At 39.9% G+C, this 13,130-nt stretch overlaps 1 protein-coding gene across 3 annotated transcripts in view; it reads left to right on the top strand.

Annotated features, from left to right (window-relative positions):
* Positions 1-333: 333 nt before the first annotated feature.
* Positions 334-13,130, top strand: part of SENP5 (SUMO specific peptidase 5) — a 48,017-nt gene continuing 35,220 nt past the window's right edge. For all 3 annotated transcript variants that reach the window (XM_043473273.1, XM_043473274.1, XM_043473275.1), the window contains exon 1: positions 334-525. The gene's annotated coding sequence lies outside the window, so the exon portion shown is untranslated. The remainder of the gene's footprint in view (positions 526-13,130) is intronic.

Consider the following 13,130-nt stretch of genomic DNA (forward strand, 5'->3'; position numbering starts at 1 on the left):
GAGAGACTAGTGAGGAGAGAGGTCGTATAGTAGCTGTGGTCTGCCTTAGCCCATTGGAACTTGGTCTGCCAAGCCCTTACAGACTTGAGAGCAGTATGTAAAGAAGCCTCACACCCGGTTTGACGTTCAGATCCCAGTTTCTACAACCCTCGAGCGCCAGAAAGGAGGCGCCGGGGCGGGACCAAATGCAGATGTCCCAGGAGGGCGGGGGAGCGTGCGCTGCCGGAAGCGGAGGCAAGCTGGGCCACGCCCCCAGCGCCGAGCCCTCCCTCGCTCCCCCGCCCTCTACACACGGCGCGGGCGGGGCCGAGGCGGAAGAGCACTGAAGGAGGTGACGGTGTAAGTGAGCGCCGGCGTCGCGGCAGCGGATCCAGAGGAAGCTCGGCGGCGGTGGCTGCTGTAAGCAGGCCGGACGCCTGCTGGCTGACGAGGCTTCCTCTAAAGCTGGCGAAGGCGGGGCCGCAGTCCGAGCTGCCGCAGTATCTGGACCCACGACGGGGCAGGTGCCGGCAGCGAGGGACGTAGGTAAGCGGGAACCTGGGTGTCAAATCCGGCGAATTACTGGCGGACGGAGCTGGCTGGCTGGCCATTCCCGCGTCAGTGCGCGCCAGCTCAGCACCCCGGCCTGGAGGCCTGGTGCGCTGCTCTTCCCCTACCACCGAACCATAGGCAGTGGATTTCTCCCCCGCGTTTCTGTGCCTTTCTGGGGGCGGGGAAGGAGCTCGTCCCGAGGGACCAATGTCCTCCTCTCCTTCTCACCAGTTCGAGCTGTACGGGGCAGAAGCGGAGAGGGCTAGCGCCTCCGGCCACTCCTCCTGAAGCCGGGGGAGGCTTTGAGAGGAATTGCTGCTGGTAGAGATCCTCCAGCTCCTGCCGTCTTGGGTTTTGTTCGGACAACTCTCCTTCCGTCATGCCTTTGGTTCCATCCTTCACACTCCTGGCACCCGGTTCTAGTGAACGGGTATGGCACAACTGAGTATTTGGATGGTCGGAAGCCTGTTTTCCCATTCTGTTTATGCTATGTAATATCAACCTCCGTTCCACTGTATAACGACTCTTGGTCATACAAGAGTGACCACTCTTGCGGAGGAGGGATGCAGCGAGGGTGTCAAGAGGTATGGGATTTGGACTTGGTGTCAGGAGAACTGAGTTGAAACGCTCGCCTGCCATTTGGTAGTGGCGTCAATCTGGTGTAGACATTTTTAACCCATGTAAAATGGAACTTTCTTTTACCTATATAAATTAGTTTGGAGAATTAAATGAAGAAAGCAGAATGTTAATCCTAAAATACTCGGGGAATCAGGTTAAACTTGGCTTAAGAATACCCAGGACACTTAATGGTAGGTTCTTAGTTATGTCTTTAACCCAGAATAACTATGCTTGGTGTGGGGAAGGGTGCCAGAGGAGATACTAGGATCTTGTGTGTTAAAACCTGACTGTAGTCTCTGCTTTGGCTTGGGCAGCATTAGAAAGAAATCAATTTCTCCTTGTCACCCAGACTTCTCATGCTTATTGATTACACATTATTAGTATATGAGGGATGACCTGAATCAGTTTTGCTCCTTTCTCAGTATAGTTAGTGGGTCCTTTCTAGGAAAAAAGCTGGGAAGGGCTTCATTCACAGCTTGGCCCACTCTAGAAGGAATTCTTTGCACGTTTCCGAGGACTTCTCCCTCTGCCTCTGAAACATTTCATGTTAATTAAAAATGTTCAGAGAATAAATACAGGAACTTGAATCCTCTGAGTGGCCGGACATTACAGTTCCAAGTTAACATGAGGAGAGACCTTTCTCTGTATTGGTGAGAGAAGTTTCCCCGCTCTGAAGTTTAGTAGTGCCTATGTTAGAGAAGTGTTTGGGGTGGAGAGAAGGGAGATGCAGTTACTGACTTGAATGAGTAGCACCTGTTCTTACAATTGCTTGGTCTCACAAGTTATGTATACTTGCCTTTCCTCATTGGAGCACGATACTCAGTGGAGCATGATGAAGTGTAGTCTTCCCTTCCTTTGAACACAGGATTGTCAGTTTGGGACTTTAAGTCATGGATACGGAAGGAACCTTGAGGGTCATCAAATCCAGTGGTCCAAAATCTGCAGGACATCAGAATCAGTTGGGGAATTAAAACCCCTGATGCTCAGTCACTACCTTAATAGATCTGAAATGGGACCCCGGTATTTGTGATTTTTCAAAAGCCTTTCAGGTGATATTCATAGTTTGAAAATACAGATGTAGATCGTATTTTAGTTTATAAACAGGCTCAGAGAGGTGAAGTGCCATGCTCAATTAGTTTGTTGCCTATGCCTCTTTAATTTTTTTATGTTTCTCTTCCATTCTTTAACAGGTAACCTTACTTGAATCAATAGTACTGTTTCAGGTTTTCTAGTGCTGAGAGCACAGAAGTGGAAAAAAATGTCATTTGTCAATAGTTCTGTGTAGTCCTGTTTTCATAGTTCCCTGTGCAGTTAGACTCCTTAATGCTCTTTAATGAAAATAATAGATTTTACACTAAAATTTTTTTACTAAGTATTGCTTAGGGTTTTTGTTGTTAGAATTATATAAAGGTCATGTCACTTTATAAATCAGTTTTTTAGACTTTTATGCCAGGCCTTCATAAACTGCGGGAAAATTCCAGTTTAGAAAAATTTTGCTTTTGTTCTGGCTTGTAATGAACCATCCACAGGTGTCTTCCCACCCTCTCCTTCATCCTGGTATGCTTGACCTCTTTGTATCACTAGCCAACTTCCTATGGAATTCAATTTGAGAACTGTTAGAGAAGCCCTATAACGTCTCTAATTGCCTTATAAGCACCTGATTTAACTAGAGGTTCTCAGGATTGCCTTAAGCTGGTCCTTGAATTTTAGTTCCTTTTTCTTTTTTGATTAATTGTACTGTACCACTGATTCAAAGAATTTGATAAATGTCTAGAAAGGATCAACTGATGGGGAAGTAACAGTGTTTTATATGTATTTTTCTTACTCATTATAGTGAAAATGTGACTTTTGCTGGCGGAGGGGGAGTGATATTTTCAGGATTCTTAAGATAATAGATTATTAGGCATAATTATTATTATTAGATTTGAACATTCTCTTTTGGGGAGATATATGCATTATCAAATTATTCTTTGATAAAATAAGAATCACTGAAGCAATGAAAAGGCTATGTTAATAGTAGATTCAGAAATGGATCCTATGTCACAAATATAAAGGAAGATGCCGAATTATTTCCTTTCTAAAAATGACCCTATTTATAGCATGTTAACTTCCTACAACCAGATGACACAGGGCATTCTGAATTCACTGATTTAAAAAGTCATGTTAACAGATAATTTATACATTCAGAATTTAGAGAGACGTATGGTATGTGTCTAAGATGAAAAACTGAGTCGGTAAGTCTTTAAATTTTAAAATTTTGTGTCTGAAATTCCTTAATTCTGAAGCCTAAAAATTGTTGAATTTCAGACTCTGATGGAGTACACTTTCCAAGTAGAGGTATTTAGAAAGGATAAATGTGAACCCAGGGTTCACAGTTTTAATATAAACTGGTGTTACAGATTTAACATAGAAGCAAAGGCAGGGATGGGATAGTGACAACTTGAAGACCCTCTGAGAAGTGGAGTTTGGAAGTCATTTGTTGGTCCTTGAGGCAGTCTTCTCTGTCTGTAAGGACCTGAGACCAAAATTGGATATTTGACTTCATCCACTTTATACCTGGTGGCTGAATTGCCTATCACCAGGAGATGCCATAAATGTACAAATCTTCAATTTTCAGTCTTGATGTTTTTATGATTCATTCATGTCCTGTGATGCCAGTGGGCAGTATTTTTTATTTTTGTTTTGTTTTTAATCTTATTTCCTACTATAAGCCGTTCATTCTGGGACTTCCCTGGCAGTCCAGTGGATAATACTCCACCTTTCAATACAGGGAACACGATCCCTGGTTGAGGAGCTAAGATCCCACCTGTCTCTTGGCCAAAAAACCAAAGCATAATACAGAAGCAATATTGTAACAAATTCAAGAAACACTTTTTAAAAAAGTGGTCCACATTAAAAAATCTTAAGAAAAAAAAAACAAAACCACAACACCATTCATTCTCATTTTTGAAGAGTAGGTAACCTCCCCCCTGTTCATTTACTACACAACTATTCTCATTACTGTCTTGTTGTTTAGTTGCTCAGTCATGTCCAACTCTTTGTGACCCCATGGACTGTGGCCAGGAGCCAGCCACCAGGCTTCTCTGTCCATGGGATTTCCCAGGCAAGAATGCTGGAGTGGGTTGCCATTTCCTTCTCCAGGACATCTTCCCGATCCAGGGATCAAACCCATGCCTCCTGCATTGGCAGGTGGACTCTTTACCGCTGAGCCACTTGGAAAGCACCTAACTACAGGAGAAAGAACTTTTTCATAGTGATGGTTGAGTTAACCTATACAGTGGTTCCACTGCAAACAGAAATAAATATTGGGCCTCTTAAGGATTGTTCAGAGTTTAGACTGTCCTAGGGTCAGTGAGTATCTAATAAGAGTTAAAAGCTCACTTCTGTTTCCCTTGTGTGTTTGTGTTTTATCTCTTTTTAATATATACTATCCATATTTGCTGTGCTGTTTATTATTTTTTTGGCCTTGCCTTATGGCTTGTGGGCTCTTAGTTCCCTGACCAGGGATTAAACCCTAGCCATCACCAATGAAAACTCAGAGTACTAACTACTGATCATCAGCGAATTTTCCTAGTTTTTCTTAGAAGGAATGTTGGTATTTGGTGAACACATAATAGCATGGCCGATAATATAGGAGCAAAAATGTTAAGGGACCCTATGTGGAGGTTGCTTTTAATTTTAATTACATGTACTCTGAGTTCATGCTTGGGATTTATTGATTTTAGGGTACACTGGTTGGACTCTTACTGGATAGCCTTCAACAGTGTTATCCTTGTCTTTTTTCCCTTAGGCTCCTTAGATTTCCCAAAGAAGAATGTTCAAATCTCTGGCTTGGAGATTATAAACTGGGCTGTCAGCAGTCTTGTAGCTAACCTGGGGAAAATCATAGAGGTTTTAGTATTCAGTGTGTAAACATTCACTTACGCTCATTGAACTCAACTATTTTCAGTATGATACCCTCATTCTCAACTGGACCAGATGCTGTCCAATCCAGGAATCCTTTGTTTTCCTTATCCAGTGTGGTAGCCGTTAGCCACATGTAGCAACTAAAATTTAAATAATGAAAATTAAGTAACATTAAATATTTAGTTCCTCAGTTACAGTAGACACGTTTGAGGTGGTCAATAACCACATGTTTCCAGAGACTTCCATATGGGACAGGGCCAATGTAGCATATTTCTGTCATTGCAGAACTTCTGTTGGTCAGCGCTGTTATAGTCTAGAAGGCAAGGTTGGGGGGAGGGGCAGTTGGCTGGTTTTTGTGGAGAGTAGAAGGGTATCTAAATAATTGATCCATCCCCTTGTTTTTAGCATGGTGTTCACAGCCTTTTTTTTATAGAACCTGCTGCTGCTGATTTCCTGACCTGTTTTGAGGCACTCTTATGTAAATTGAACTGCTTTTTTCGTTGCAAGCTTGACATTTAACTTTCTTACGTCTTTAAGTCAATCTGCATTCCAACTTCCTCTCTAGTCTGCCATCTGTATCCGTAAGTAAAGTACTCCATCAATATTTAAACACATACAGCTGTCTCCATTTTTTAAAAATCTGCCCTCATATTTACTCATGATTCTTGAGTAGTTTTATGTATTGTTTTCTTTACTCCATCTTGACTTTTGTCCTCGCCTTTCTACTAAAATTCCTCTTGTGAAAGTCTTGAGAATCAGGTGGACACTTTTTAATCCTTATCTTGCTTGACCTCTCAATAGCCTTTGACTGACCATTTCCCTCTTTCTAGAAACTTTCCCTAGCTTTCTGGGCACCATCCTTACCTGATTTTCCACTTTATTTCCCTAATCATTCCTTCTTACTTTCCTTTGCAAAGCAGTCTTCTTCCTTTTCCTCAACTCTTACATCCTACAGTTCCTGAGGACACTACCCTACTGTGCATTCTCTTCTGTGTTTTACAAATTTTCCTCGGTGAGTTTAGCATTTTCTGTAGCTTTGGTTACTATCAGTTGATGACTTAAAGTGGAATTTCTGTGTTGTTCTCTTTTTAGAGTTCCTGACTTGTGTATCCACCATTATGCGTCCACTTAGATTTCTTACATTCACCTCAAATCTAACATGTCTAAAACTGAAGAGATGGCCAGTATAATCTTCCTCCAGTCTTTATTTGTTCCATATAAATCTCCCCAGTAACTCATACCGAAGTTCTTACCCCTGCATACTGGCTTTCCCACAGTCTTGATATTTCTGACCTAAAAAATTTCAAGATCAATTCACTTTGCTACTTCTCCCAGTTTTCCTTTCATCCATTCACCATGCCTACATTTACCTATAACAGGCTCCTAACAGGTTTCCTTTCCTGTGGTCTTCTCCCAGGCATTCTGCACACTGCAGATAGAATGATCTTTTTAAGCATATAAATTGGGTCTTAGGCCTGTCTTTGTCTTTCAGTGGCTTCACACTACCTTTATGTTAAATAGCAGCATCATTAATTTAGTTTTTCTATTTCTTGCCTACCTCTCCAGCCCCTTTAAGTGCTACATGCCCTCTCCTGGACTTCTTTTTATCTGTTCACTTTAACTAGTAACTCTTTATCATCCTTTGAGCTTAAAAATAATTCTTTCAGAGTGGTCTTCCTTGACCCTCTTGCCAGATATTCCCATGGCTCTGAATTTTACCTTTCTTATATGCATCACATTTGTTTATACTTGTTCAGATGACTCTTCCACTAGACTCTATATTTTTTGAAAGCACAGTGCTGTTCTATTTGCAGAATCTCAAATATTTATTGAATTGAAATTTAATAGTTGTATATTTTTATAATTTCAGCCATTATAATCAGCCATTATGATGGTGATTGTTAAAATCACCATCAGAAGTGTTAGATTAATTTACCTTTTTTTCTTTTCTTTTTGGCCACACCGCGTGGCTTGTGGGATTTTAGTTCCCCAACCAGGGCATGAACCCAGGCCCTCAGCAGTGAGAGAATGGAGTCCTAACCACTGGACTGCCCAGGAATTGTTTAGTTTAAAGGCACAGTCCAGGTAGCTTTCTCTAATTGAGGGAAGATTTTTTAAGAACTTAATTATATGCTTTTTCCCACTTCAATTGAAATTTCTTATGGACTTAGGGAGCTTTGTATGTACTTTTATGTGATGTTCTTAATAGAATAAATATCGGGCTTTCCTGGTGGCTTGTGGTAAAGAATTTGCCTGCCATTGCAGGAGACACAGGTTTGATCCCTGATTCAGGAAGATCCCACGTGCCCCGGAGCAGCTAAGCCCTTGGGACACAACTGTTGAACCTGTGAACTAGAGCCCGGGAGCCACAATACTGAAGCCCATGAGCTAGTGCTCTGCAACAAGAGAAGCCACCTCAATGAGAAGCTCTCGTAGCACAGCCAAAATAGATAGATAAAATTAAAAAAAAAATTTTTTTTAATATCTTATTGATGACTACTCAACAAGTATATTACTTTTAAGTATTATGAAGAATAAATCCCAAATCTCCTTTTATATTGGCAGTACACAATGAAAGCATATTTGAATTTCATATTAAGAAGTTTATTTAAAAGTGATTTTTACATTGGTAAGAAATAAAGTAAAATACAGTACTCTAAAACAGAGGTTCCCAAATTTTCTCTGTTCATACCCCCTTAATGTCTTTTTCATAATGCCTTTAGGTCTAGTAGTTTAATTTATTAAGTAATTAAGTCTAAATAGCTTATTAAAGTGTTTATTTTCTAGCAAGCTAATAGTAGAAAGACAAAATAGTATTTTTATTTCATTCTTAAATATCCACAGTTACTTACTGGGCACTATGAACTTCTCAAATCTTGAAGTCATTAGACATTGCCACCCATATTTCCTGTTCTAAATTGATTTTTGAAAGATCAATTAGAAAGATCAGTGTTTACCTTACTACAGTTGTGTAAGTGGCAGTCACAACTAAAAGCATGTAGTGTGCTATGATTTGCAGTGACTCTTTCCTTTCTGGTACAAGAAAGGAAAGACTCTTCTTTTTGTTTGTCTCTGAAATTAATAGTCTCTTCTGTTTAGTGTTCTGTGTGAAAGTAAAAGTGTTAGTCGCTCAGTCGTGTCCAGCTCATTGTGAGACCCCATAGACTGTAGCCGGCCAGGAAGAATTCCTCTGTCCATGGAATTCTCCAGGTAAGAATACTGGAGTGGGTAGCCATCTGTGTAATTATTAGTAATTTATCTTCAGACTCTTTTCCAATTGTCTAAATCTCCTGTCTTTGCATTCAGATAGTTTAGAAATTCTGTCAGTTTCACATTCTGTCAGTTTCAGGAGATATGCTTCCTGCTGTCCTCAATTTTGATTGATAATTTGGCTGGTGAAATTCTATTTTGAAAATAATTTTCCTTTGGACTTTGAAAGCATTAGTATATTTTCTTCTAGTTCTCAGTCTTACTGTTAAAGAAAACCATTGCCATTGCCATTCTTATTTCTGATTTTACTTCTGTATATGTATATAATGTAAATATTATATATTAATCATATAAATATATTTCTGTAATCTATATATTTTACATTTAATGTTTTATATATTTTCTGTATGGATCCTTTTTTGTCATTACCGACTCACCAAAGCTCGTAGAAGGTTATTTTGTCTCCAGTATTCCGAAATTTGATAATTGATATGTCTTGTTTGATTGTCAGATTGATGACCCTGTTTTCATTCATTAATATGTTCTTTCCATGTACAAAATCATGTTCTGTAATTCTTTTTTTTTTTTGAGTTATGATGTCATGTTTATTTCAGGTATAAAGCACAGAGATTCAGTTTTACGTGTGTGTGTGTGTGTGTGTGTGTCTCAGACGTGTGTGTGTGTGTGTGTGTGTGTGTGTCTCTGTCTCTCAGATGGTAAAGAATCTGCCTGCAATAAGGGAGACCTGGGTTTGATCCCTGGGTTGGGAAGATCCCCTGGAGAAGGGACCAGCTACCCACTCCAGTATTCGGGCCTGGAGAATTCCATGGACAGAGGAGCCTGGTGGGCTATAGTCCATGGGGTCACAAAGAGTTGGACACGACATGTTCTTTAATTCTGAGAATTTTTTTGAATCATGTATTTGACATATTTGAATATTTGATCTCCTGGCTTGATCTTTTCATTTTTTTTATCTTCATGATTTTCAGTCTCTGTCATCTTGTGCTACTTTCTGGGTACTGCTGCTGCTGTGCTGAGCTTAGTCATGTCCGACTCTTTGCGACCCCCATGGACTGTAGCCCGCCAGGCTTCTCTGTCCATGGGATTTCCCAGGCAAGAATACTAGAGTGGGTTGCCATTTCCTCCTCCTGGGGATCTTCCCCACCAGGGATTGAACATCTCCTGCATTGGCAAGCGGGTTTTTTACCACTGAGCCACCTAGGAATGTCCTCAAATTTTTAAATGTTTAAGAAAAATTTAAACTTTTCACACTTTTAAGTAACTTCAGATTTCCAAAAATATTTACACTCCACCCAGCTTTCCCTCAGTTTATATTATGTTGTCAAAACCAGGAATTAACTGACCTATATATCTTATTTTGGTTTTCCCACCAATTCCCTTTTTCTAGACTAGGACCCAATCTAGGATTACACATTACATTAGTTGTTTTGTCTCCTTAGTCTTAGCTTTTTAATCTGGGACAGTTGCTCACTCCGTTTTTTTCTTTCTTGATGGATACTTTTGAAGAATATTGGCCAGTTTTTTGTTTGTTTACTTTTTGGCTGCATCACAGGACATGTGGGATCTTAGTTTCCTGACCAGGGGTAGAACCCACACCCCATACAGTGGAAGCAGTCTTAACTGCTAGACTGCCAAGGAAGTCCATGGCCAGTTTTCTTATAGAGTGTTCCTCAATGTATATTTGTCTGTTATTTCCTTATGATTAAATTCAGGTGGTTTTTTTGACAAGAATACCACACATATGATCATGTGCCACATCAGGAGGCATATGCTGTCCATATGTCTCTTTACTGGGGATTAAGGAGATGTTTGCTGAATTTTTCTATTGAAAAGCACAATTTTACCTTTTGTAATTTGAAGTATCTTGTGGAAGGTACTTTGAGATTATTAAATAGCTTATATCTCATTGTATTTTCACCCTCTAGTTTTATATTCTTGCCTGAGTCAGTTATTTCTGAAAGGAGTTGCAAATTGTAAAACTTTTCTGTTCCGTTATTTCTTCTATATTTATTAATTTGAAAAATCTCTGTAAGGATTGTCTCTTATCCTTGTTTATAGACTCAGGATATTTGTTTATTCTTGAGTTATCAGCCATTACTATTATTACATACACAGTTGCTCAGGTGTTTTGGCCTTTATGGGTTCCTTCAAATTGACTCCTGTGTTCTTTTGACATGTCATTATTTTTTTGAGCACTTGTTTACTTTCTGGCACTACAGTGATATTCCAGGCTCATCTTCTACTTCTGCCCCAGCTCTGGAATCAACCATTTCTTTTGTTACTAGGATATAATTGCTTCTAGTCTCTTTAAGCAGATAGAGCTAGGAAGTAAATAGGAGTATGTGCATCTCTTCACTTTTTTCATGTGTATCTCTAGATCTGTACCTGTGTGTAAGTGTGTATAAAACACCATGAGTTCATGTGGATACCACAAAATGTAGCTTCTTTCACCAACATTCTGAAACCTAGCTCTGATTATCTACAACATATTTACTTATTTGCTCAATTTTTGAATACTGAGAATGTAAGTTAAGAATTAACTCACTCCTCTGTGAAAAGCAAATTTGTTAATTAAAGAACAGTATTTGTATACAATCCTTTTGTTTCTGGGGTGTGAAAGTGAAAAAATGAAAGTCACTCAGTCGTGTCCGACTCTCTGTGGCCCCATGGACTGTAGAATCCATGGAATTCTCCAGGCCAGAATACTGGAGTGGGTAGCCTTTCCCTTCTCCAGGTTATCTTCCCAACCCAGGGATCAAACCCAGGTCCCCCACATTGCAGGGAGAGTCTTTACCAGCCACAAGGGAAGCCCAAGAATACTGGAGTGGGTAGCCTATCCCTTCTCCAGGTTATCTTCCCAACCCAGGGATCAAACCCAGGTCTCCCACATTGCAGGGAGAGTCTTTACCAGCCACAAGGGAAGCCCAAGAATACTGGAGTGGGTAGCCTATCGCTTTTCCAGCGGATCTTCCCGACCCAGGAATTGAGCTGGGGTCTCCTGCATTGCAGGCAGATTCTTTACCAACTGAGCTATCTGGATGTATACAGTCAGAATAATGTTTTCCTAAGTTACTTTGGCTAATTCTTTTCTGCTATATTCTTTCAGTGTGGTTATTTATTTGCGATACAGTTAAGCTCATTTGTTGTTATTTCTGTTTCATTTTAATTATATGTATATTTTTAAATTATATGAAACATTAGCATAGTCCTGAAAGTCAGAACTTTACAAAAAAGGCGAATCTGAGAAGCACCACTCCCTTCTCATTCCTTCTACATTTTCCTATTCCTCATTCTTTTCACCCTATTCCCATCTACCATGCCCTGTAGGTAACTATTCTCATTAGTTTTTGGTTTGTCTTCCTGTTAATTGATTTGGGGGCACAAAAGGGCAGATACATGTATACTATTTTCTCTTTTATGAAAGGTGGCTGTATATAGTATAGTAAAGAATTTAAGCTTGTGCAGGATGAAAGCCTTTATCCTTGGCTTTTAAGAAGTAATCTCTAAAGCCTCAGAATGCAGTGTCTGATTCGCCTGGGGGCTTGTGTCACTGGTAGTCTAACAGTATGATTTAGAATGGGATTGGCCCCACCAGAAAAAGCCAGCAGTGTGATATAGTGTAATGACTTTGACATCAGTGGATCTCCGGGGGAGTTAAAGATTGAGCTCTGTCATGTGAGCAGTTGGTTATGCCTGTGAACCCCAATAAAAATTCTGGACGTCCAGACTTCGATGAGCCTCACTGGATTGCAGTTCTTGTCACACTTAGTCATGCATTGATGCTGGGAGAGTAATGCTGTCTCTACTCCATGGGGAGAGGAAAACTGGAAGCTACGCATTTGTTACTTCTGGACTCTTCAGTATATACTTCTTCACTTGGGTGATTTTAATCCACATTCTTCAACTGTAATAAGCCATAGCCATTAATTTAACAGTTTTCAGTGAGTTCTGTGAGTCCTTTTGATAAATTATCAAATCTGGGGGTGATTTTGGAAACTCCCCGAACTTTCAGCTGTTGTCAGAAGTGGAAGTGATCTTGGGTGGACTGTTTTCTCTAACTGCACTCTTGGCTAAACTATTGCAGTGGCATATCACTGACACTCATTTGAACTTTGCTTTTATCATTTAGCCTGGAGAGTACTCCGTGTTCATAGACCTTATCCTTATCCTGTTACAGCTTCATCCATTGTGTGGATGAACCACGGTCTGTGCTCCCACTGTCCTATTCATGGGCACTGACGTTTCCAGTATTTTGCAACTACAAACACTGCTGTGAATAACCTTGTCCTGTGGGTTTTCATTATTATCTTCAAGGTAAATTCCTAAAAACAGAGTTGTTGGATTAAAAGGTAAGTATTTGTATGGTTTTGTTAGATATTACCAAGTTCCTCCCCAAAATGACTTTATCAATTTGTATTCCCACAAGGAAAGTATAAAAATTTTTTTTCTCCCACCAACAGTATATGTTGTAATAACTTTTGCCAAAATTTTTGAAGTATGATTGACATACTAGTTTCAGATGTACAACATAATGATTTAATATTTGTATGCTTTGCAAAATGAATACAATAAATCTAGCTAAATCCATTACCATACATGGCTCCCCACCTCCCCAATTCTTTTCTTGTGATGAAGGTTAGATTTACTCTCAGCAACTTTCAAATACGCAGTACAGTATTACTCACTGTAGTCACCATGCTGTACATTACATCATCATGAGTGACTTGTTTATATATTTATTTATGGAAGTTGGTACATTTAACTCCCTTTACCCATTTTGCCTATCTCCCAAGCCCCCTTGACAGTTTTTTAATGCGTGAAGTTGAACATGCTATGTTCAAAGG

Source organism: Cervus canadensis, chromosome 7, assembly GCF_019320065.1.
Source record: "Cervus canadensis isolate Bull #8, Minnesota chromosome 7, ASM1932006v1, whole genome shotgun sequence".
Taxonomy (NCBI): domain Eukaryota; kingdom Metazoa; phylum Chordata; class Mammalia; order Artiodactyla; family Cervidae; genus Cervus; species Cervus canadensis.